Raw genomic sequence first — 25,000 nt, 5'->3', positions numbered from 1 at the left:
CTTATCCCGCAACACCAGTGGTCTAACTACCCTCAGAAAAAAAGGGCATTTGTTTCATTCAGATACATTTTAGGTATTAGTTGGTATACACCATTGCATCTATGCTTTTACTATCTCTGCTACAGGGAATAATCATTTCCACATGATTTTCAGGGATTCAACTGAAATAGAGATCTTATATTCATGTATTTGGGGGTCTTTCACCTTTCCAGGAAATATTAAGGTCAATTAAAGAATTAATCACATTGTATGTACAATCCATCTTACCTGCTGCAGCCAGAGCAGTGAAGTCTAGTAGTCTGTGCACATGTCTAGGGAGCAGGAACAGACATCAACACACACTGTGGCCTGGGAGAGGTCCTTTAACCTCTTTGCCTGAGTTTCCCCATCTGCAAAACAAAGTGGAAAAGAGAGCTGAGTAAACACTATAAAACACTGCAATTTAAAGTAAAATTTTGAGTTAACAGCCTTAGGAACATGTAACTACTTTCTGTTTTTGTCTGTCTGCAAAATTTGGAGCATATGAGCTGTACCAATATTAGCACATCTTCACAGTCAACATCTAGAATGAATACTTAAATATTCATTGACTTCAAATTTCAAATTGAAGTTCGAATTTGACATTCATTCTGTAGATGTAATAGCATCAACCATTAATCAGGGAATAGAAGTAAAACCACTCAATTTATATAATCTACACACAGTGGTCAAAATGTATACTTTTGGATATGTAATCTCAAATTTTAAAAGTATTAGCTGCTTAAGTAGATCATGTGGTACATCCCCTCCCTCTTTTAACTGGCTGATTTATGTAACTGAGCAACCAGACAAAAATTCTGAGACGTACGTTCAGCTGTAATGCTCACAATTTACATTGTGTATTGAATCAAGTAAATATGTAACTCATGCAATCAGGGAACAGAAGAAAGAACATGATTTAAGTAACCAGCTATGACTGTAAATTTATAAATAATATAAACAAAAAGTAACAATAAAGATTTTGAAAATGTATTATTCACTGAAGAATTCTGTAACCACTGAATAAATGTTTTGCATGTTCTCAAGAAAAGAAAAACTTCATCGTATAACTAAAGGAGCTGCTATAAATTGTTTGTTCGTGTCTACCTACCCAGTGATTTTTTTCTTCCTTAAACCACCTCTATATAAATGGAAAATTGAATTATATAATATGAATTGTTAATAAATAAATAATATCTAACATCTAATTCAATATCTTTGTGGATTAGTAAATTATTAGGCAAGTTACAAAAGTACTAATGCAAATATTTATATCCAATTAAGAATATATATATATATATATACACACATAAAGTTACCAAAACCTATAGAGATATTATTTTAACAGAACACTTCAACCCTGCTTATATCCTCTCAGCTGTGTCTTTCTAGTCTTTTTTGCAGCCCATTTTCTCAAGTACATACATACCTTCACCCAGGTGAGGAGACTGATGAAAATGACAGCCACAGTTACTAAACACATTTCTTTCCTATGATTGCTTCAGTTGCCCACAACTTTTGCATTCGCCAAACTATGACCTGTTTTTCTCAACTTGGTGGTGTTTTTTCATTGGTGACTTGGTTTCTTTGGTGGTTTTTGTTTGTTTGGTTGGTTGGTTTTGTTGTTTGTGTGTATGTGTCTGCTCAGTGTTTAGAAATCTTGATCTTTAGAGAAATTAGTTATGGTCAAGAATGAGAAAATGAAGAGGAAATAAGAAGTTGATGCCTTGCACACCAAAAAGAAACCATACATTCAAAGAAACCAACATTTCCAAACTGTGGAAATGCAGTTTCCAGGTAAATATGAAAAATCCCACATTATGTCTCTGGAAACCAGAAAACAGCTGACACTTAGCTAGCTTTCCCTATCTCAGACAGGAACAGCGTGGATAAATCTGGCCAGCCCACTTGCACTTCTCTTTCTGAAACCACTAATAAAGTTTGAGAGGGGTTATTTTTAAAGCAGCTCTTAGAGCGTTCCAACTCACTACTGTCAGCTTCAGATCTTAAATGTAATTTGATTTATAATTACATTTTAAAAACTAGCATTAAAATAACATTAAAGGAGTCATAATCTGAACTTTTTAATAGTTAGGCACGTAGCATAAATTTTGAAATGGGGCTCCAAAAGGATTCATCTGGAACATATTCTGACCAAAATTCCTTCCTTCAACCAAGCAAGGTCTCTGCTGAAGTTGATTTGCCAAGAAGCTCGTGTGGAACCCTGTATCTCAGTGTTGTTTCAAATGTAAACAGATTGAAATACACCGTTGGATGTTTGTTAGTCAAAAGTCTTTTCTTGCATTATAGCCAGGCCCATGTTTGTAAACACTGACAGGTGAAAAAGTGCTAGAGAATCTGGGATTAGGCCCCTACTTTTAGAAGATGGGAATTGCGTTCCTTGCAACGTCTAGTTGGCTCCATCACTCCTGAACTCCAGAGCTTTTATTTTTTTAGCCTCTGTGATACAAATCGGTTTAGTGACGTTGACTTACAGGAACTGCTCAAATAAGTCAAGTTCTTCATGTGTCAGCCAAAATCCACGTATAGTGAAAAAAAACAGTGGTCCCAGCACCTGTTAATACCTGGTGTCGGTGGGGCACTACCTGCCTTCCCAATTGTGCCAACTACGCACACCAGTGTTCAACGAATTTCACAATATTGTGCCTGTAGCTGTAAGCCTGGCAACTCCTGAACACAAGATGGATTCCAATGGGATATGGGCTTGCTGAAAAATGTGCTTTGTACTCTAAGTCTGACCTTCCGATAAGAAAACTTCCCAGCTAATCAGTTCCACACCGGTGCCCGACTACAACTTCAGGGGCAACAGACAGACAAGGAATTCAGTTTCTGAATGCTAGTGCTAAAGTAAATGATCTGGTTAAAAAAAAAAAAAACTGTGCCTTAAAACCAAGTTTGAAATTTTATAGGCTTTTACTCCATAATTTGTACTTGAGCCTTCTGTTATTTTTAAACAAATCTAATTTCTTACAGCTGTGAAATTTACATTTTAAGAGTGTCTAGTGGCCATGTGCATTAATTACTTTATTGTAATATTTTAATGAGTTTGGGGTTCAACTCTGAAAGAATCCTGCTGAATCCTTCTTTCCCCATAGAATTACACTAGAACCTGATTCAATCACAACCTCATGCACCCAGATCCATACCCTGATGGACCTGCATAATATTTTCAGTTGTCTTATGAAGTCCCTGAATTCTGAAACTGGCTCCAAATGTTAGCACTTCTCAACAAACTAGTGCTACCCTGAGTTAGGAGTAGAGCTAGGCTTTGAGAAAGTTTGTATTCAGAGCTGGAGTTCATGGCTGAGCCCAATCTCAAGTGAAACAGGTTAAAAAAAAACCGCAAAATTCAGGTGACAACTAAAATTCCAGCCAATGTTGTTCTTCAGGACATTTATGAAATGATGCAAATACTCCCATCTTGTCATGTAGATATGACACTACCAAAGAGTACCTCTAAATTCAACAGGGAAAAATGGAAATTCGCTACTGGAAGATTTTCCCTTGTACAATATATGTTGTAATGCTTTTCATCTATATACTTCTGCCATACCATTCTCTTTATCTATATTAGTAGTTTGTGTCATACTAATTTTTCTCTTCCTCCCTGTTGAGTATGCATAAATAGAGGTGAGCTAATGGGGTAGAGAGAATTTGGGAAATAAGTAAAATGAGAATGGTTCTCACTCTGGTTTTAGCCAGGACTTGGTTTCTGTGCCTGCAGTTTGGCAGGTGTAACTACTCATCCTGGGGACTGAGCCAGAAACCTTCAGACCACTGAGGGTCTCTACAATTTGAGTTGATGAGGTAAACTTTCTGACAGCATCTAAACTCACTTTAATTCTTCATGAATATGTTGAAGATGGAAATAGGCTGAAGTACCAACAGAGATTAACACAGGAAAAGTGGGACTGGCAGGTCCAGTTGACTGCCAATCAGCAAGAGGTTCACCAGTTTTCAAGTGCAACCACACACACTGCACCCAGAGAGAAGTTTTTGGAAACCTGACCATTTATGTCCACAACTCTCACCTCACTTTACTATGACAAATTCAGAATTGCAACTTCAACGAACTAGCCAGCTTTTTAAAAAGCATGTTTTTAAACCACTTACAATAAGAGCAACAGTTATTATTCAGTACATGCCTTTTATCAGATTGAAGATAAACTTTATTATAACTGGTGAAGATGGTATCAATGATTTGTGGTCTATGAGAATTCTGTAATGAGAAATGGTAATCTGTCTTGGGGCAAACAATATTGTTCTGTTTACTATGCAATTAACAATATTAAGTCAAGATTCTATAACTGATAGCTGAAAATAGGAGTGGGAGGAAAAAACTGGAAGCACTGGAAACTTTCATAGGACAATTATCTGAGGACTATAAATTATTCATGGTGCTTTAGCCTGACATTCTATCTCATACTCACAAAAATGTTCCTCACTGCTTCAGAGATGTTCACTGTAAAAGTATCCAGACTGTATGCAGTCTGGGGCAAAGCCAGAAGCTCTCCTTGTGGCAAATACCAAATGCAGAGGATGGTGTAGTAATTTCATTTTCAGAAGAGCACCAATAATATCACAAAGTTCCTTTGGAAAAGGTATGATAATGAACCCGCAAGAGTGACAAAACCAAAAGTGAGATCTGCTCTCTGACTCCTATCACATTTGGTGTAAAATAGAGACAGTAGTATCCCTGCTTTACATTTCTTCACTCTTGTAGACCAAATGCCATACCTTTGTATGACCGAAATCCTGTACTTCTTGTTTACTCTTAAATCAGCCTTAAGCAACCACCATATGGAGCTGTGAACACCACAGACATAGCAGAAATGGGCCTTAACTAACAGTCAGAGGAAATTGTATCGGGAGTCAAGGGGAGCACTTTCAACTGGCTGTTTAAGACACGGGCTGACCTCTAACAGAGCCTCTCCGTAAAACAATACAATTTTTACTTTACATTATAAAGCGCAGAACTGCAAATATGACTGACCACAAAAATCTCACTTTCTTTTTCCAGTCCATTCCTTAGTTGCACATGCAGTCCAGCCCTTTTGGCCCTGATTATGCAGCGATCATAATTTTGAGGTTACCTCAACAGGAACCCAGGCAGAGCTACAGCACCACATTTTCTCAGTGAACAAGCAACACCTATGAAGCATTAGGGACTATGAAGCATTAGGGACTTTCTTGCTAAATAAATAAATACATAAATAAAAAGATTGCATTCTTAAACTAGCCAATTCCATTTGTAGCTCTCTGCAAATGCGATGCTCTGCAGAGAGCTCCATTGCACCCAGCAGGCAAAAGCCACATTTAAGACAGCATGACGCACCAGCGCTCTGGCAACCAGGATGCTACAAGGAAGTGACTGCTGCTGGCAGCCTCAGAGCCCCTCTCCTGCACCTCTCACCCTTAAGGATCGGTGCCTTAAATTCCCATATACCGCTGAATAATAACGTCTGGCTGATCCAAAAGATTAGCAGCTTATTCCACCTTTGTTCTCTGCCTTCTTTTAAGATGAGCACCACAGCAGGCATAACCCTCCAGCACAAAAGCTAACAAAATTGTAGGATGTTTTAAGGAGCGATGTAAAACTTAACAGAGAGTTTTAAAAGGGTATTCCTACACAGTATCTGTATGTAAAGCCCAATGCTATGTGGAAGGGCTCTCAAATTTTCTTTACTTTCCTGAAGAATGCAACACAAAATAAGCATCAAATCACTCACACTAACGCTAGAGTGATCTCTAAAACTGATAAAAATTGAAACAGTTTTAATAAAATGTGCAGTAAATTTGGGGGTCTCCTTTGCACATAACACTGAATCAAGAGTTTCACAGCAATAAAACAAACAGAAACAGTAAAAATAAATGGGAGGAAAATGGTAAGTGTGTAAAACTTCATGTTCCTGTACATAATATGCCAGTGATTGGTGGAAGTTACGCAGAAATTAAAAAAAAAACTTCTGTCTTGGGGAAAAACATCAATAATTAGTATTTATAAAGCTTAATTCCTTTTTCTCAGGAGGCCCTGGGTCTGGTCATTGTTCATTGCTATTGTTCAAAATTTACTCTCAGATTAAGAACTTCTCCCACACTAATAAACAGGTATAATAATTTTCTCTAGAGATCAATTTTTTCTTTTAGTAATTAGCCTACTTAAATATTTTAATGGAACTACTGAGGTACAATAGCACAAATGGTTCTCTGACCATAATATAAAGAGAGATGAAACTCCTAAAAACTTTTGTATGAAGGAGGTCTAGGATTTACAAAACCTATCAAGCAGACAGCTCTAAAACTATTTTTAAAGGTCATAAATTAGGTACTCTCTTAAATGTAATTCAATCATCCACTGTTGTAGTAGCTTGATTCTATTACTTGTCCTATGCATTTTACAAAACAGAACTCCATTAACATTATTCACTCATAGTTTCCCTCTATAAGTGGATATTCTGTTCAACAGGCTTTAAATAGATTTTTTTTCCTGAAATTGCTATTAAGCATACTTTTACTCAAAGGGCAAAGTAGGCATAGGATTATGCTTGTACTTCTTGCAAGGGATACATTTTCAACAATCAGAACCACGTTCCTATGAAGTAAAAATACTCCATATAAGCCGATTGTTTCTATCCCTCCTAACCTTGCTCAGTAAGGACTCTATTCTGATTTTTTGAGTTACGCACAAGTTTTCCAATTTGGCTGAATAAAGGTATCTTATTGGGCAGCTTGACGAGCATTTTGTGTGTCTAGAGTTCTGACCTTGGCATGTTCAAGGTGGATCTCAATTATAAGACACTGCTCAAATCAGGATTTATTTTACTCTCTTCAGTTAAAGAATGCAATAGGCAACTCCTGCTTTTACATACCCTGCTTTAGTCAACCAGTGAAAATATAACCCTTGCTAAAGACACCACTACATATATATAGCCACAAGTTTTTCAGAGCAATTTACTTAGCTGTAGTTGTATTTCAGCTTCAGAGACAGCCACTATAGATCATTTGTCTCTGATTTCATGTTGATTTCACTGCAAATAAATGTGCCCTTACCTCTCACAACTTACATGACTGTATCTCAAATACAATAAAATAGACACAACTACATGCAGAGGAGCACAGTGCTGGGCCAAACCACATACCCCATAGGCAGTCTCAAAGGATCTTAGCACAATGTTGAGCCACATGCCATGATATCCTGACAGCCAAACAGACCCTGACTCGTCGCAATGGTGTAGTTGTAACAGCACAATCTGTACATAAAAATGCATACATCTAGAGAGCCAAATCCTCCTTCAGCTGGTTACCATATTCTACGTTCATTTCTTACTTCTTAAAACAGGACAGATGGCAGAAATCATACACTGTTGTTCTTTCATTGGCCTTGCCAACCCCAGGTAATCAAGGCATGCAGATACCAGGATACACACTTCTCTCAGAGGAAAAGGTTGAATTTCATCTGACCAGTTTGCTTCAGTTTGCACTTGAGGTTCTAATTTTCTTCTGGTCTTAGCCCATTTCTGTCTCGCTCTGGCACACACTGCCCTAGTAAGTACATTTATTACCTCAGTAATTCCTCTGGGGGCTGTCTTACTTTCACTTTGTATCTGGACTCACATAAGCATCTCCCCATTTTACAAGGAAACATTTATTAGCCTCTGATAGGAGTTTCCTGTTGCATCATGTCTATTATTCTTCAAAAGCAGCATAACAAGTTGCATGCTCCCACATGGCTCTCACTCGTGGCATGCAAGCACACACGGGGGATGACCAGGCAGCCTGGGCTTTCTGCTCTCAGTTCAGTTTTTGAACTCTTTCAGCTGGCCACACACAAAGCTGTACGGGACCCCAACAATGCAGTACCATGTAGAGGTATCAGTTGCACTATGGGCCATTTTGAGTGGCCTGGCAATTTCTAGGGTGCCCCACTCATGCTCCTTATTCACACCATTGGGACTGGTGCAGGAAGGAACCCTGAAAACCTCCTTTACTCAAGGATTCCACAACTGTGATGTCAGTCTTACTACTTTGGGACTGTAATATCACAAAAACAAGGATTTCTGCTGTAATGGCTCCATTTCCCAGCTAATTATTTTACATAAGATCTGCTTGGTTTTTTTTCTGGCAGTTGGGGGTCATCACTGCCTATCAGTTTCTCCACTCTGCCAAACTCCTCCGTGTAGCAACTGTTCAGTAGAGCTGCTTCTGTCAGAATTTCCTCAGCCATCCATAGGGTTATGCAGGAAACGTCAGCCCTGGGATTCCCCCACAACCATAGCATAGCCAGATCTTTAGAGGAAGTTAAAAAATAAATATGTGTGTAATTGCTAGGAAATAAAATTGCATTGATTTACCCCAGCTGAAGATCTGGACCCATCCTCGGGACAACAAAAACATTTCAATGCACAGTCTATTTTACTAGAAACCATGCAAAGCCTCTCATTCATATCAGCCTACGTTTTTTCTTTTTTTTTTTTTTTTAAGAAAAAAAAACAAAACAAACTTCTATGTAACCAAACAACATTTGTATTCAGCTGCTCACTTATAAATAAAAAAACATTTTTACATGGGTGGATTGGAGTGGTCCTGGTTTTTTTTTCAGTTCCCATTATTTTATATATTACACACATGTTCTGTCAGCAAAGCTCACTTTGTTATCTGAAACATCTGTGGTACCCTGCTGTGGAGAAGGCCAACACTGCTGCTGCTGTTGCTGCCTGTCTTTATTAGCCACTGATTTGCTGATGTAGTCCTCCAACGGCGTGCAGCGCTCTGCTTCGCCTCCATAATGCTGGGGCTGCACGGCAGAAACAATGGGATTCTGTGAACTGACAGAGAGGCCCTGGTGGTTCACAATATGGCAGTTACCATCTACAGGAAGATATGAAACCAAGGTTTCCTACATGCGTTCATGCAAGCGCTGGCTTTTATATTTCTAAAGAAACGTGTGTGAATTTAGCTGTGAGCTGAAAGGGTAGCACCCTCGCAAATAAGGTGCATGCTCATCCAAAGGAAAGGACCTCCTCCTTGAGACTCCCACAAGGTCTGGCTCTTGAGGAGTCATCGTATTTCTTATTTTTTTGCCCAGGGAAAAGTAACCTGGATTGATCCCTCTTAGCCTTTTTTTCTGGTGCTTTTCACAGTCATAATCCTGAGGTAGTGCACAATCCCAAGAAACTCTCTGGGATCTGCTGTTACTGTATGGATTATTACCACCTAAATTATTTAAAAATCTGGACTTCACATGGAGCCATGACCAAATTTTAAAAGCTCAACTCAAGGATCAAAAATCTGTCTAAGTTTCTTAAATAACATTTTTACAGTTAAAATATCTGTGTGACCTGACAGGAAGTGAAGCTATTTATATGTATTTTACACACTTTCTGCAAACAACAGCACCTTGGTAAAATCAGCTTAACCATTTCCTCTCTTAAAAAAATCAAAACCATCTTATCTTTATATGGATGGTTTACGCAACAGATGAGCGAAATATACGCTCCACTTAAGAATCTGAGAAATACAATTGTTAAACCACAAAACTTAACAAGAACATTCAGGAGAAGACACAAGGGCAGATCACAAAAACACTCACATGGACCAGGCTTCCAGCTGATGGCGTGCCTCTTACGGGTCTCATGTCTTAGGAAACTGCCTTCTAATACCAAGGTAACACAACAAGAAGTTACAGGCGCTTCCCTCCCATTAAAATATATACGTATATTTATGACATGAAAACCTGAGCAGAGTTCCGAGGCCCGTAGGTTAACTCAAACCAGCTTTTCGTAGGTTTGCCGGAACTTCCAAGGACTCGGGGCCTGATTCAGAGAACAATTATGGTATGGAAACGCCATGTGACTTTGGTCACAGATCTTTTTCATGTAAGTCAGTGTGCATGTGTGTCCAATTCAAGACTCAAAATTGAAGACTGATGTGGAGATAATTATAAATGAAAATAAAGCACAGCTTTTGAAAAACACCCCATTTTCTTTATGAAGTAATTGATCATCAAGCCCTAGTAGGAAGGTTTAAAAGTTACTGTATAGTGCTGGTAGCAAGCAGTTTGCTTTATCTTTCATGAGCAAGACTGTGATAACAAGACAAAAGAATCAAGCAAATAAATGCTCTAAAAGCATCTCTTCCATCCTTGAAGTATCATATAATTTCATATTTGCTTTACTTATATTACATAGCATTAATACTCCCAAAACATCTAAGTTCTGTGGAAACACAAGAAAGCTCTTTACACATTTAAAACCAGAACCTCACTTCTCACGCCCTGAAAAATCACTGAGATGTGATAGCAAAACAGTAGGAATGGAATACAGTAGAACAAGCTTCAGATCCGTTCTCTGGATAATTCTTCTTTTTCCTGCATTCAACAGGAAACCAATCATAGTCAGAGGTTGTCCCTCTGTTCCAAATACATCCTCAGAGAGAGAAGCGCAATAACATACTGCTTCTACTGCAGCCACTTACTAAAGACTGTCTTAGCAATGGTATTTCAAATCCTCGGGAGGCCAGGGAAGTCACACATGCTTTCCACTACCAGACAAGTACGAAGTACCTGAACAACAGCAAGGATCTGATCTTAAAGTTACAAGATTGTTCTGATTTAGGAGGAAAGTGAAAGGAAGGAATAAAATTAATGTGTAAGCATAAACAAGCCCAAAACTTGGAAGATGAACTGAAAAAACAATTATCTTTATAAATTTTTGAAAACTGCAAACAGATTTATGCAGGACAATCTTCCATCTGTCCAGATCCTTCTGCAGGACATATGCAGCAGATAGCTTCAAGTCAGCATAGTTCTTTATATGAAGTTTTTTATGAAGATATTTATGGTTTTTTAAAAAAGTGCAATGCTATGTTGGAATGGTAGTAATTTCTTCTACCCTTTTTGTATGTCACCGTCTATTGTTACTCTTTTTTTTTCATCTGAATATTTAATCCATGCAAAAATTAGTCCCAGCAACTTTTTTTTTTTTTCTGAATAATGTTTGGCGGTCATTGCTTCACAACTGCAAACAATCCTCTATTGCTATTGAGTGCTACAGTCAGGCTTGTTTCACGCTGGAGGTTAGAATCTGATCCTAAGTCCATTAAATCACGGAGTATTTTTAAAGTTTAATCTAGAGAGGATTTGGGTTGTAAACAAAGAACGCTATACATGGGGAAAAGAAACAACAGAAAACTATGAACTTATGACTCTAACTCAACCCTGAGTTCAAATTTTGTGTGTGATTTAGCAAGAAAATTCAGAGCTTTCAGCAGCGGCACACACACCCTGGCATGTGGGCAAAGCTAAACTGAGCATTGATGCTCACATCCAAAACACACATATGGATCCCATTTTCCTATAGACGTGATTCTTCATGTGCAAAACATGTGTCTGACTGGTTTTCTTTAGCTTTTTAAGATGTGCTTCTTTTTCTTTGGTGGGGGCAGGGAGTAGAGAAGTAAATAAATAATTTGGGTGGTACTTGAATCATTAGCTATGAAGAAAATGGTCTGGGATGCAACACAAGGTAAAAAGCCAGTACTTCAACTGAAAGTATCAATTTCAGCAAACAACCAAATGCCAACAGTGAGAAACGTAGTCCACCATACAGCTTCTACAACACGTTAATCTATCCCACTCTGTAATTGCTACATAGAAAAGGGAAAAAGGGCTCCAGATGCTAATAACTTGGAAGTGGTAATTAGCGGAGTCCACATTACTGCTGTGGGACTCCCATCTTCCCTTGATTGCTGGAAAGAAAATTTTGTCCAGTGGGTCTCCTTCTCGCTTCCCAAACATGCGGAACTTCTGTGTTGTAAGCTCCCTCTCCTTCTTGCTGAGCACATCCACAAGAGCTCAAATGGGCCTGTAAAAGTTTTTACTTTCCCCAACACTGGCGGATGCCATGTTTCCCACAGAGTGCACAGGAAAACATGCACGAGGTTATAGGTGACCTAACAGGGAAGTACCACAAGGCTCAGCTTTTAGCCCTATAAGATAAACATTGCCTTCTACAGTCCCACTCTGACGGGGACAGAACAAGAGAGCCTGCTCCCCTTACTTGAAAGGATAACAAGTATCTTTAAAGGCTTGTAGAGCATTTATAATCCCTGGGACTACAGAGACAAAGCAAGTCTGGAAAGAGTCTCAGCACCACATGAGAAAGTAAAAGGAAAAATAATACACTTATCACAAAGAGGGAATGCATTTGTATTACTGTATTAAAATAGCACAAGGCTACAATGACAGGCTATAAATTTTTCTTTTGGACTGAAACCAATATTTTCCATTTCAAGTAACAACAATGTAAGAAAGATACAGAATTAATAGAAATTATGCTCATAAATTGGTAGGGTGAAAGAAAACCTCAAATTTGGGTATCACTAGGGGAGAAAAAAAGTTAACTGGCCCTTGGATTCATTTACACTGCTAACAAACTGACCAAAAAGTAAGCTTGTATTTTACCTATGATGTCCATCTTTATAGTTTTCAGATTCATGGCCCAGAATGCTACAGTAAATTCTTGGCAGTGAAAAGCAACTTATTTTTCCCCTGAAATTTATCATCACACATAACTCTAAACCTAATATATGACTCCAAATAATATTAGTACCAATAGTAACTATGTGGTTCTGTAGCAACGAGAATTAAGTTACAGAAATTCCTCATTTTACTTTTTCTGATTCAGTATGTCATTTCATTAAACAGACACGAATTACGGAATATTAATAATTTGAAATCAGTGATGCACCTTAAGACATACACTTACAGACTACCAATATTTTTCCAAACCTTTCCATTGCTGTTATTTGCTATTGAAACATCAACTGCTGAATTAAAAAAAAAAAAAAAAAAAAAAAAAAAAAAAACAGGTCTGAACAGCAAGAAGACCACTAGCCAGAGCCAACATACATTAGCAAAGCTGGGTCCAGAAGATGAAAAATCTCTCCTCCATTTTACAATTCTATGCTACATTTGTTTACTGCATGTAAATCCCCATGATTTTCTAACAGCTCCATCAAATCTTGAGAGAGAAGTCCTATAACTGATACTGAAATTGAAAAGTCATTTTTTCTCGCCGTGCAGAGTTCTAAAAGAGAAGGATTACAAATACTGTAAATAAAATAAAATAAAATCAGTGCAAAATTATTTAGCACAGGTGTTCCTGTTATTGTGCTACATTTGGAAAGCCCACACGTTCAGTGTACCTTCAATTCACACACCCAGCTGCGTGAGGTGGTGGTCTATTGTTAGTTTAGAGGTTTGCAATAAAAAGCATGAAATAATATTGGCAAGCTCAGGAGCTTTTTTTTTTTTTTTTCTCCTTATGATGTCTCCCTGCATCTATTTATCTAGTTCTCCTTGCATTATTTCTGCTTTTATATTCAGCATATTCAAAAGAGGGTCAGACTAGGTTTTAAAGATGTAATGCCATGCTCAAGCCTTTTGAAAACTAAGAGAAAATCTCAAAAGGTTCACCCATAACGGAACAAAGATATAAGGATAGCTTTGAACCTGAGGGGCTCTCTCACTGCAAGCAAGTGCATTGCCAGCATGTCACAGGTGTACACCACATGAGCAAGAAAAAAATAAAATGCAATTGCGAAAGGGTGTGATGCTGACGGGTCCGAGTCCAGAATGCATTAATCCCAGGGTGAATGTGTGCATCTGTTAGATATTTATGTAGTTCCTACTAGTAGTTTGTACAGATATCTAAGCAGGTGAACGTCAACAGCTTTGAAACCATATGTTAAAGGCAGCCTGCAAGATGGTACGAGAAGGCTATCAGGCATTATGGGTCTGACAAGGGAGGGCGGGTGCCTACTGATTATCACATTGCCCGGGTTAGTCAGGGCTCCTGGGTCCTGTGTCAGGTTCCTGCTGAGTTAGCTCTGTGACACTGGGGCAAGTGACTCTCCCTCCATTTCTTGCACAAGAGATACTAAACATGACTACAGTGTGACGATTTTCCTTCTTCCATCTCTTAATTTCAGCTTTTAGGAAAAAAGGTGTTTTTTTATTATTATTATTATAATTCCAAAGGTATGTATAAAACACCTATGTTGAATCAACTGCTTTTAAATGCTGACCACTCTGTTGGAGGAACACGGAGTCAAAATGTCTCCTGTTTTTAGGATGAACTCTGAGACTCGGAAATGGCTTGAAACTCAGATTGGGTCATCCCCTTTCCCTGCACAGCCTCCAAAGCATCAGACTGTACACCTTGTAGGTACACACAAGCATAGTTGAATCCAATGTATTTTCAGAAAAAAAAATCAGCTTTAAGAATAACAATGTACTTCTAAAAAGTGACATTTTGTCTATAACGTTTACTTTCTCTACTAAATATCCTTAGCAAGGAACTGTGAGAATTCATTCATCTTTGAATGAATTTATAAAACATGCTGAGAGGTCTCTGGCTGAAATGTGTGATTCTTGTTGTTGTTGTTGTTATGATTAGCACAGAGCAGTAGAATCCAAAAACTGTCAGTTTACACACCACTTTAACCTAGACCACTGTTTCTGCTACCATACAAGACTTTTGGGAAATAAAAGGAAAATTGTTTACACATTAGATGCTGAGTTTCAAAAGAAGGGCTGATAGGAAAATTTTCCTTCAAATTAAAATTTTCAGTAAAAATGGAGAAAACAAATCTCTCAAATCCCCTCCACTTCAAATAGCTTAGCAACTACCTTGAACCCTCAATGGTTCAAGATACTCTCCAACATAAGGGAATCAAAAACATCTTTGGAGTCCTATAAGATCCTATTTCTAGAGGTGGAATTCCACCTTTGAAAGTCTTGGTGCAACTAAGTGAATTCATCAAGAGCTGCAATTTCATTTTGTCCTCAAGAGTTCATATACATATACAGTGCTGCAAAAATATGCCTTCCTCCCACTTTCAAATATTATGGCTTCACTGGAAAAGATTCAGTGAGGATCCAGATGTGTCTTGCAGTTTAACATTGCTCAAACTCTGCTGCCAAACATTACCAGTCCATAGTAAAACCTATGAATTTCACCAGCTACATTGAGACTGCTGCTAAGTGCTTCTGAAAAAAAAATAAGAAAATAAAAAATCTAATCACACCTACAGAACTTCTCTTCCCATCCTCTTGTATGTCTACTTTTTCTAACATCAAAACACATACTCTGTAGTAACTCTTCAATTTATTCCCCCCCATACTTCCTGTCCAAAGACTTTGTTCATACCCTAATCCTTCACAACATAATTAGCTTGCTCCAATTCCTAGAAACAAAACATTCACCCCCCTCTTTTGCCCCAACTTTCAAAAACCTCTCACAAGGGTCCTCTTGCAGTTCCCCACCCCACAGGGGTGGGGAAAGACACCCTTTAATTACTCTACACTTGGTAGAAGAGAGAGAATAATCAAGCCCATCTTTATTATTTTGCTTTACTTTAATGAAGCACAGTTGATAAAGAAGGTATGCATGGAAACTTGGTGGTTTACCAGAGAATTGCTACCTTTGTTTGTCCTTTGAGTGCCCTGCAGAACACCCCTACGCATTCAACGGGTCTAGCTCTGGCACATGTATGTCTAGCACTGCACTAGCACAGCTCCATGTAAAGGGCAAAACAATAAATGACATCACCATTATGTATTAAAAATGATTTTTTTTTTGGGGGGGAGAGGGATACTTTATTTGGGGGTGAAGAGGGGCTGTTTTGGATGGTATCTATAAAATATGCCCCAAACATTCTCAGGAATAGAACTCAGAGTTTAACTAAAATTGAGAAAAATCAGTCTCTCATACTTCTGTTTAAAAAAATGAGAATTCATTTATTCAGTTTAATTCAAAGATTAAATATGATTAAAATTTCTATAAGATGTCAAGCTTTTCTGAAATAAACTGCAGTGGCCATCAAAATATTGATAGTCATTGGTAAATTACTTCTGGTGTTTAATCAATGTTATTTTTTTATCATCCAATTTTTTCTTCAAGTCAGCTTCTAACACTAAACTACATTTCATCAAGGTTGGTAAAATGTTTAGAAAGGAACAGATGTCAGAATATGGGGATTGCCAATAACACTGATGGAAGCCAGTAATTTCTTTCCTGTCCAAAGGCAAAAGAATGAAGAATAATCTAGACTGTATACAATAATACAAGATTTACTACAACATTAATGGCTATAAAAAGTAAAAGTATACAAAAGCTATCTCCATTTTTTCAACCCATCACTAAGGGCAGTGTTTTTTAATTTGAGATGATTTTTACTGGAAAATGAAAGGTCTATGTATTCTTAAACCTTTAAATATCCATAAAATACAGATGAAGAAACAGGCTAGCATTAGTTGCTTCCAAATATACTTGTATATTAGTCTATTGTGTAAGTTAATAATTTTGCCAAATCTCAAAAAATGTGGATGCAATCTTTCCTTTAAGAAAGCTGCTCAGCTTGTTATTTACAGATTGTAACATTTACATAAGAGTTTGGTTTAACAAGAGATATAAATATAGATAAAACCCTTAGGACTTCATTCTTTAAACTGCCCTCTAAAAATCTGCCCTACAATTTGCACACTGAATTTTGTGCAGACTATTCTTGGAAGCCTTTTGTGAATTAGGGAGAACTGACTCGAAACAGGGGCTGGTTAATCACAATTTTGCAAATTGTACGTAGCAATCATCCTCACATTGTGAAATTCAGATCTATAAAATGCTGATGTTTTAAAGCTGAAAAATAAATTAGCTAAGTAGGACTACTTTGCTAAGAAAAAAAAAGTGTATAAGACCCCTTGCAAAGAAATCCTTAAAATAAAAATAATTAAAATAACAGAAGTGGCAAAGTGGCATTGTGACTAAGTAAAGGACATCCATTCTCAACTTCAAGCCCACCCTGAAGAAAATTCTACCACCTGACGGTTCCCAACTGCCCCTTGACTCGTATCAACACTCACCTGAACAAATCAGGCAAATTCTTTTAGCGCTAGGAATAACTCTGTGGAAGGCTTACTGTTTTAGAATCGTTCTTTACATTTCTCTACAATCTGGAAAAAACACTCCAGTGGAGGAAAGACTGGTAAAACTTCACTCTTTCATGCACCTATCACTGAAAGTCATCTGTGCACATAATCAAAGCTGCTTTGATTATATATCAGGACCATCACTTGAGTAACAAATGTAGCAATATGGATATATGGATATAATATTTTACGGTGCAAGTTGAATTCAAACACTTGAGAATAATAGCTGACAACCAAATAATTTGAGGGAGAAGGAGCAGACTACACGGAAAAGATGATGCCTCAAAGACGACATTTTTTGCTCTGCTTTCAAGCTGCAGTTAATATAACTTCATCAGCATTTAAAACAAAGCTGACTCAAGAATCTTCCTTTCTACACAGGTTTTGCAATTTCTAACATTTAGTATAAATGAAGGTCTCTTTCTATTTATTTTCCCTTATCTGTTGCAGAAAGACCTTGCAGAACTGTCTGTTTTGAGTGTACAAGGATATGCTGAAATTCATGCAAAATATTTTCTGTTATCAATGTAATTATAATGACAATAACTTTCCATTGGGGTTCAACAGTGACACAGTGTGCGTTCATTGCCCTGCTGCCATTCCAAGCCCCCTCACTATGGACACAAGTTACAAACAGTGGAAACTCTGTTTTCACGATGTTGATCTTCCCAAAGGTCAAGTTTCTTACCTCAAACATTCCAACAGTTGCTTAGACTGCACTTCAGGAATTTTGTGTAACATTGCTTCTAGAAAGCAAATATTTATGTTAGTAAATACCATAAAAGTATTAATGTTATACAGGTATTCTCATTACTTAACCGCTAAATACAAGAGAGAGAACTTTAAACTAAATGGAAGGAAATGTGTTGTATTTGCGTATTAAACTTTATTGTTACTTTAGCATGTTAAAGGCTGTATCAAAGACTAAGTCCAGCCATTAACTCTTTTAATGGGGATTAATGTTTTTAGAATTAGTATGAACTCAGAATTCATGCCTTTGCTATAGAGGGCAAGCAGAGGCAGAAAGCCCTACAAAGAACAGAACAAATCTGTATTACCAGGAATTCATAAAAGTAGTGGTCAGGAGAAAAGACGACCCACAGTGCCTTAGAGAAGGGTGAAGTAAGGGTATTCCCTTTGAATGGGAGAGGCTCACATTCAGGTCTGGCTCTGAGCAAGGTAGATCAGGGATTTAGCTTCTGACATCATAAATGAGTGTCCTGAGCACAGACTGTCATTCTGGTCCAGCACATTCACTCACACAGTCCTATTGGAACTCAGTCTTTTCTTTTCTTTTTTTTTTTTGACCTTTTTCTTTTTTAATTGGAGCAAGCATTAACCTACAGCTTCATCAGCACAAGTGAATGCCAAAACAGTTCTAGAAGATGTCTCAGAATATATATCATTTATTCAGATAGAACAGCTTGAACAATCTTGGCCAATCGCTGTATGAAGCAGAACTTTTTAATGTCTGAAAATTTTGCATAATAAAAAGGAAACTCTCGGTTCCATCACATCACTCAGATTGGAACTCAGATTTGTAGAGGTAGAGGTTAGCACCTTCCTTCAACACCTCTGCTTCTAAACACCTTGGAAGTCAAGACTAGGTCGTGAAAAGCTTCTTTATATATATATATATATATATAATTATTAATAATAATAATTCAAAAATACTATCCTTGTTAAAACTGTGAGAGGATCTTTCCTGGTATGCGGGAATATGAGAGATTTAAAGCAGAGAAAGCCTGCAACTGGAAAGGAGTCTTCCAGGAACAAGATCTAGACTACACAACGTTCCCAGTAATACTTTGGAAGATTCTTGTTTGCTGTTCTGAAGACAACGTGCCAGTGAGGCCAAATGTACTAATTCCGATTTTCAAATATACATTTCAATGAGTTTTGAGTTTAAATATAGGACAGTAAATGACCCATTCATCATACACAAAATCTTAAATATCACCTTAGCCACTTCACCCCACTGAGAAATATTGGCAGCACTGAACTTGGGTGACATTGGCAGTAGGGTGATAGTTGGACCAGGTGATTTCAAAGGTCTTTTCCAACCTTAATGATTCCATGTTTCTATGCAAATACTGTACATTTCAGAGGTAAAAAGCACAAGACTACTTTTTTTTTTTAATGAATTTAATGTAATGAGGCCAAAAAGTAATTTACTTCACCAGTTTGTTGAATCCAATCGTGTCAGTAATTAAGCAAATGCTTTCTATTTATGTCTTTGTTACTTTCCTGAGTATTTCTACTGAAGGATTTTATTATTCCTACACCTACATTTATTCATGACCTCAGAGCATCCTTTTATTTTTCTTGAATTTGTTATTGTGTTTTAGGCAAAGATGTTTCAGAAACAGAAAATTAGCATGGCTTTCAAGTTCATAGCACTTAAAATGGTTATATACCCAAAGAACCCCAAAAAGACCCTAGCACCTAGGATTCACAGGAGCAATGCATTGGGATTTGCATTATTTCTCAGTAATGCCTCCAGAATAGCAGTAGCCAGTGCAGGTAGGCCACAGTACATATACTGAAAGTACAGCTGCTCTCCAGTAACTGATTCTGTATGGTGACCCAGACATTAGGATGCTTACTGTCTGAATATGACTCCTTCACTTCAAGTAAGCTGTACAAAACTAAAACAGCTCATGATATGTCAGCCTTTTGATGGATACATAAGTACTGTCTCATTTTGTTACTGCTTGAGAAGATTTGACCTTGGGGCTCTAACAAATCACACAAACTGCCCGGACAGCACAAGCCAATACTATTGCACACAAGCCAGGAGGCTCTCAGGGCAGCAAGAGGTATCTACTTGAGAAAACTGCAGGCAGCTGACTTAGGAGCAGAGTGGAATGCTGCTTTAAAGTTCTCCATTGTTATTATTATTACTTTAAAGGAGTATTTTGGAATTCCTGCAGTTGTCTGCTCAAGGTTGATCACAGGTTCTCAGCAGCAAAACCTGAAAATGCTGGACTCTGGCCAGATGCTGCTGCCCATGCTCCAGACAGTGGCAGAACTTCACAATGCTGCTGCTGCAGAAGGTGAAGGGATAGAGAACCCGGCTCAGTGAGCCAGAGGCTCAGAGATACTGCTAACTAAAAACAAAATCCTCAAACCCTTAGAAAAATCTACATATCAGAGGCTGGGTATGTTAAAACATCCTAGAGTTTTTCATTTAGGTTCATCTGAATTTGAACTAATATTAATTACTGTATCTAGTGTATACTCAGCAACAAGCTGGTATAGATTGCAGGCATCATTAGGTTGTTTCAAATAACACTGATCTGATTGTGCTCTCTTTACTATCTAAACACAACTTTAGTCCATGAATGGCTCTACCAAAGAGAGTTTGACCATTTCTTCTCTAGAGAGAAGAGCGTGGAGAGGACCATGAGAGAGGGAGCAGGGAGAGTCTGGCTCTCAGGCCTGCCCAGCACAACAGTATTGGTGCAAATGACACCACCCTCGACCCAGGCTTTTCAGTGAATTGTACCCTGCTGTGGGGCTGCTGCAGCAGGTCTCCACTTCATCTGCACCTCTCCCAGGCTTCCGCATGCTCTTCCCTAAGCCACTTCTCATGAAACTGCGTTCATCAACTCAGAGGGAGCTACAGGTCCTGGTACAGTCTTATGAAAATTTGCAGTTGCCATGAGTTTCCATTTATTCTCATCTACAGCTAGATTATGATCCTCTGGGACTACTGTGGGTAGATGCAAGAAAGGACAAAAGTGTTGAAAACTGGTCTCTTTGGAGACATTCATAAATAGTTCTTCAACTACATCCACAAGGGTGAGAGATCCTGCCCTTATAATTATAAAACACTAAGAAAACCTGGAGGGACTAAGCTATAGCAAGCCATGCATAATGGAAGTGAACTTTAATGCAGGTTGATATGACACAACACCTTCTTCACAAAAAAAAAAAAAAAAAAAAAAAAGAAAGATTACCATACATGATAATGAATTTTCAAATAATATACATAGAAGTGCAATAAAACTAACCAAATCTGTGGTGGTGGTTGCTTTTCACTAGACTTTTCATGGCCCAGTACCCTGTACAATTCTTTCAGCAAATTGCATTCGTATGTTTGAAGCTATCTACTACCTTGGCTGAACACGTGGAGCTGTTCTACACCAGTTGCAGATGTGTAGGCTAACTTGGGTAATTCTGAACTCATTTGGGGGTAATTTCACCTGTTTACCAATATTTTTGGAAATTTAATTTATAATCTCTGTGACTAGAAAAAAACAACTATAAATGTGTATTGCATATGAAAATTTGAGTAGACACTCACAATTTACTTAGTTCCCTTTGAGGGGAATGGGAAAGACTCACAGTACTTTCATTACCTGTCCCTAAGTGTTTTTTGTCAAATTTTGATTCTACCACCATTCTTCAGTGACAAACGTTAGGTATGACATTTTTTGACACAATGTCAATAGTGACATCAGTAATATTTGACACAAGGCACATTGGGATTATTTGATGCAGACAATTGGATAGCTCAAGGGACTGGAGAGCCAATGCATAAAGAGTTTTACTTCCAAGTCACCAGTGTATATCTAGCCCAGTGTTTTATAACTGCTACCAACTGATGGCTCCTCAGAGCTTATACAGAAAGAGTTTGCATGTATTGAGCAGATGTCTAGAAAACAAAAGTCAACACAATAAATTACATTAATCTGTGTCCTATGCTGAAACACCATGGACTGAATAGCCAGCAAAGCTATTCTTCTACTGCTATCTGTAATTCCTTTTAAAAACGGTTGAATCCCAAAGGAGATATGGGAGGATCAAATGAGTCAGAGAGCACTACAGCTCTAGTCTCCTTCTGAATAAGATTTCTGTCTCAACAGCTTTCAGTCCCATGGATTTCATTAACAGTTAAATACACTTATGGGAAAATACAAATGTGAAATGTTACTTTCAATGATGTGTTTTCCAAATATTTCACAATTGCTTAATATACAGGACTCACAAATACTGAATAGAAACAAAATGAATTACATATATGATCACTCTAGAATTTCCTGGAGTGCCACAGTCCTGATTAAACAAAGCACTTCTACCAACATCCAATAAAGCACTTATCTAGGAGCTGAGTCTTGCAATATCTGTTAGGCACCTGGCTGAGCTCCTGAATCCTGCAATAGGCACCACCATTATGCAAAAACCTGGAAGTTCTGGATATGAACAGGAAGAGGTGTTAGTTCTGGGTACGTAAGAACATACCTGGACCTACATGGACAGTCACCTGAATAAGGTGCCTAGACACTTTGAGAATTTTATGTTACTAAGCATCACACGTAAAGATTTAAGAATCTAAATTCCATCACATAGTGTATGGATCCTGTCTAGAGCAGATATTTAACATTTGTGTCTTGTTTTAGGGTTATGCTCATGTCCAAACACCACCAGCACCTGCAACTTCACATGAGCAGGACTTCTTCATTAAATTAGATCTATTTTATTTTTAAGTTCAGAGCTAAGTTTCTTATTTATAGATACTTAAAAAAAAAAAAAGCAAATGTCAAAAAATAGGGTTAATGTACATGCAAAGTGTACTCTTTTTTTTCTACTTTTTACTTTATATTGTTTTTGAAAAGAAGGGCCACTTTAGCCTGTTTGTCACAGGCAGTCATCAATATGACTACATGTTAGATTTGAGGGCCACATTCAATCAGTAGCTACAACCAACAGGTTACCTTCAGATTCTTCTGTGTGTATATATATATATATATATTTTTTTTTTTAAAATAGACTATTCCAACTCCCAGACTCCTTCATTGTTCTGCAAATTGTGGTTTCCATAAAGAAAAAAAAAAAGCCATCCGAGCTGGGAATCAAAATACATTAAATATGCTCACTGTCTCTTAAGAAATTATCCCACATTGTTATATATCATAGAAAAAAGGCAAAGCACAATTTGTTAATCATGTGTTTGGATATCCTGTCATATTGCAACTTCTCAAACAAGTTACATGAATAAAAATGCAAGAACAATATGTATTTCACTGCAACGAAAAGCAGTTCTGGAGCAAACTGATGGGCTGAACCATGAAGGAAGCTAGCAGCGCACCACTTCCACAAAATAAACTTCCACAAGACTTCACAGAAACCAATGCCACAGTACATTCCCACCTGTCTCTCAAAGTCAAAATGGATATCAACCATTTTACACATGCATATAAACAACTGGAATTTTCCCAACCTGACGTCAACAAAGCTAGAGCAAGTAGTCCACTGCTGATTCACAATTCTCACCACTCTCAAAATTCAAAAATTCCCCTCTAGAAAGCACAAAGATGCTAACCAGTGATAACTGCTTCTTCCCACCACATCATTTAAAACATCAGGTATGTGATCAAGCCTCATTTTGCCAAAAGCTTCACATCACAAGGTATATCGCATGCTTCTTGGTCCAAGATTTTTGGGCAGCATTGTTCTAGGCACATATAAACACTCTCATGAGAGGGTTGAGTTTATGATATAATTCCAGCATGAACAGCCACTACATTTCTGTTCGGATGCCTTTACCCAAATAAAAACACCCATCTCTCCACGGCTGGACAACCCACTTTTATTAGTAGACATCTGTGTCATTTCCACAGCCCTAACCTAATGTAATCTCTCCCTTCCATTGTGAGTGCAGTTAAAGCCTCATTTCTGTGTGGGAAAATTCAAGGAGATCAATATCATTTTATGCCTCAACCATTCACTTCTTCAGAGATTTAACAGTATGTAGGGAACACGAAAAGAGAGCTCACTGATTGCCACAACCTAATAGTAAAATCACATAACTTGTTCAGTGAAGAAATTATCTGTAGAATCAACTGAGACTGCGCATTCTCTAAAGCTTTGTCATGCAGGTTTTAAGGTCAGAATGTACAGCTTTGTAAATCATGGCCTTGCAAATCACAGCTTTATAAATCCCATGACAGACTACCATGGATGGGCTGGAATCCAACCCCAGCATGCACTTTCAAGCTTTGTAAAAAGCTAAATCTTAGCCCAAATTTCATTAAATCCTCCCTCTGTTAACAGGCTAAACACGAACCCTACAGCAAAAGTCCCCTGAACTTTAGTTAGGAAGTTTTCAAAATCCAGATTTTCAAAATCTCAGCCCGTCTGCAACCTTTTTTTTTTTTTTTTTTTTGCTCAGACCTTTCTCTCACTAACATTCCTCTTCTGAACAACATAATTTCTGTGGCCTGTGCAAGTGGCACAAGTGCACAGTAAGTCCACATACTAAAAAGGCAGGTGTCACTGACACAATAAACCATAATAGCTTCTTCAAAACTGTTAAAGAATTTTTAATTCATAGATCACTTGCCCAATAGCCTGCAATGGCTCCTGTGGAGCCGTTACGATCTATCAGGTCACTGTAGTGCCATACATGCACATTAAGTAGGCATGCAAAAATCATTAAGAAATTGGTGATGACAAAAATTACTCTGCAGGCTTGATAAAGATCATTTTTCTTTTTCACTGAAACATTATAACATTCATTCAGCTGGTAGAAAATTTTATCTGGTGGACCCCCCAGACAAGAAAGCTCACTCTACACAGCTCTACAGCTGTTTAAGGTCATTCTTATCAGTTCAGCTTACAATGAAGAGTTTCTCCCCTCAAATAGTCCAGTAGAAAGTCATTAGCAAATATTTCAACTAATGTGCTACTCAAAGTATGGCTCTGTTTCCTACACTACTGTTATTTATTCTGGTATTTTAGCTAACATTTAAACAAACACCGCACAAAAATAAATATTCACCCCTAGAGAGAATTTGTGGAGTCCAGTTAATTTGAACCCTGAATGATATTTTAAAAGCTGAGATATAGCCCCTTGAATAAATGCAAAAGCATTTACAGAAAACCTTAATTATGGCATACAGACATAGTGTGGAGGTGCTGCAGCATGCTTGGGGAAATTATAGATTTTTTGGTAGTTTTTATAAAATC

At 37.7% G+C, this 25,000-nt stretch overlaps 1 protein-coding gene across 6 annotated transcripts in view; it reads right to left on the bottom strand.

The window, feature by feature from the left end:
- Nucleotides 1–25,000, bottom strand: part of ZNF536 (zinc finger protein 536) — a 341,577-nt gene that overhangs the window by 239,854 nt on the left and 76,723 nt on the right. For all 6 annotated transcript variants that reach the window (XM_040571232.1, XM_040571230.1, XM_040571233.1 and 3 more), the window contains one exon: nt 268–389. The gene's annotated coding sequence lies outside the window, so the exon portion shown is untranslated. The remainder of the gene's footprint in view (nt 1–267; nt 390–25,000) is intronic.

The sequence above is a fragment of the Cygnus olor genome, chromosome 12, assembly GCF_009769625.2.
Source record: "Cygnus olor isolate bCygOlo1 chromosome 12, bCygOlo1.pri.v2, whole genome shotgun sequence".
NCBI lineage: Eukaryota > Metazoa > Chordata > Aves > Anseriformes > Anatidae > Cygnus > Cygnus olor.
This window is presented reverse-complemented; position numbering and strand designations above follow the sequence as displayed.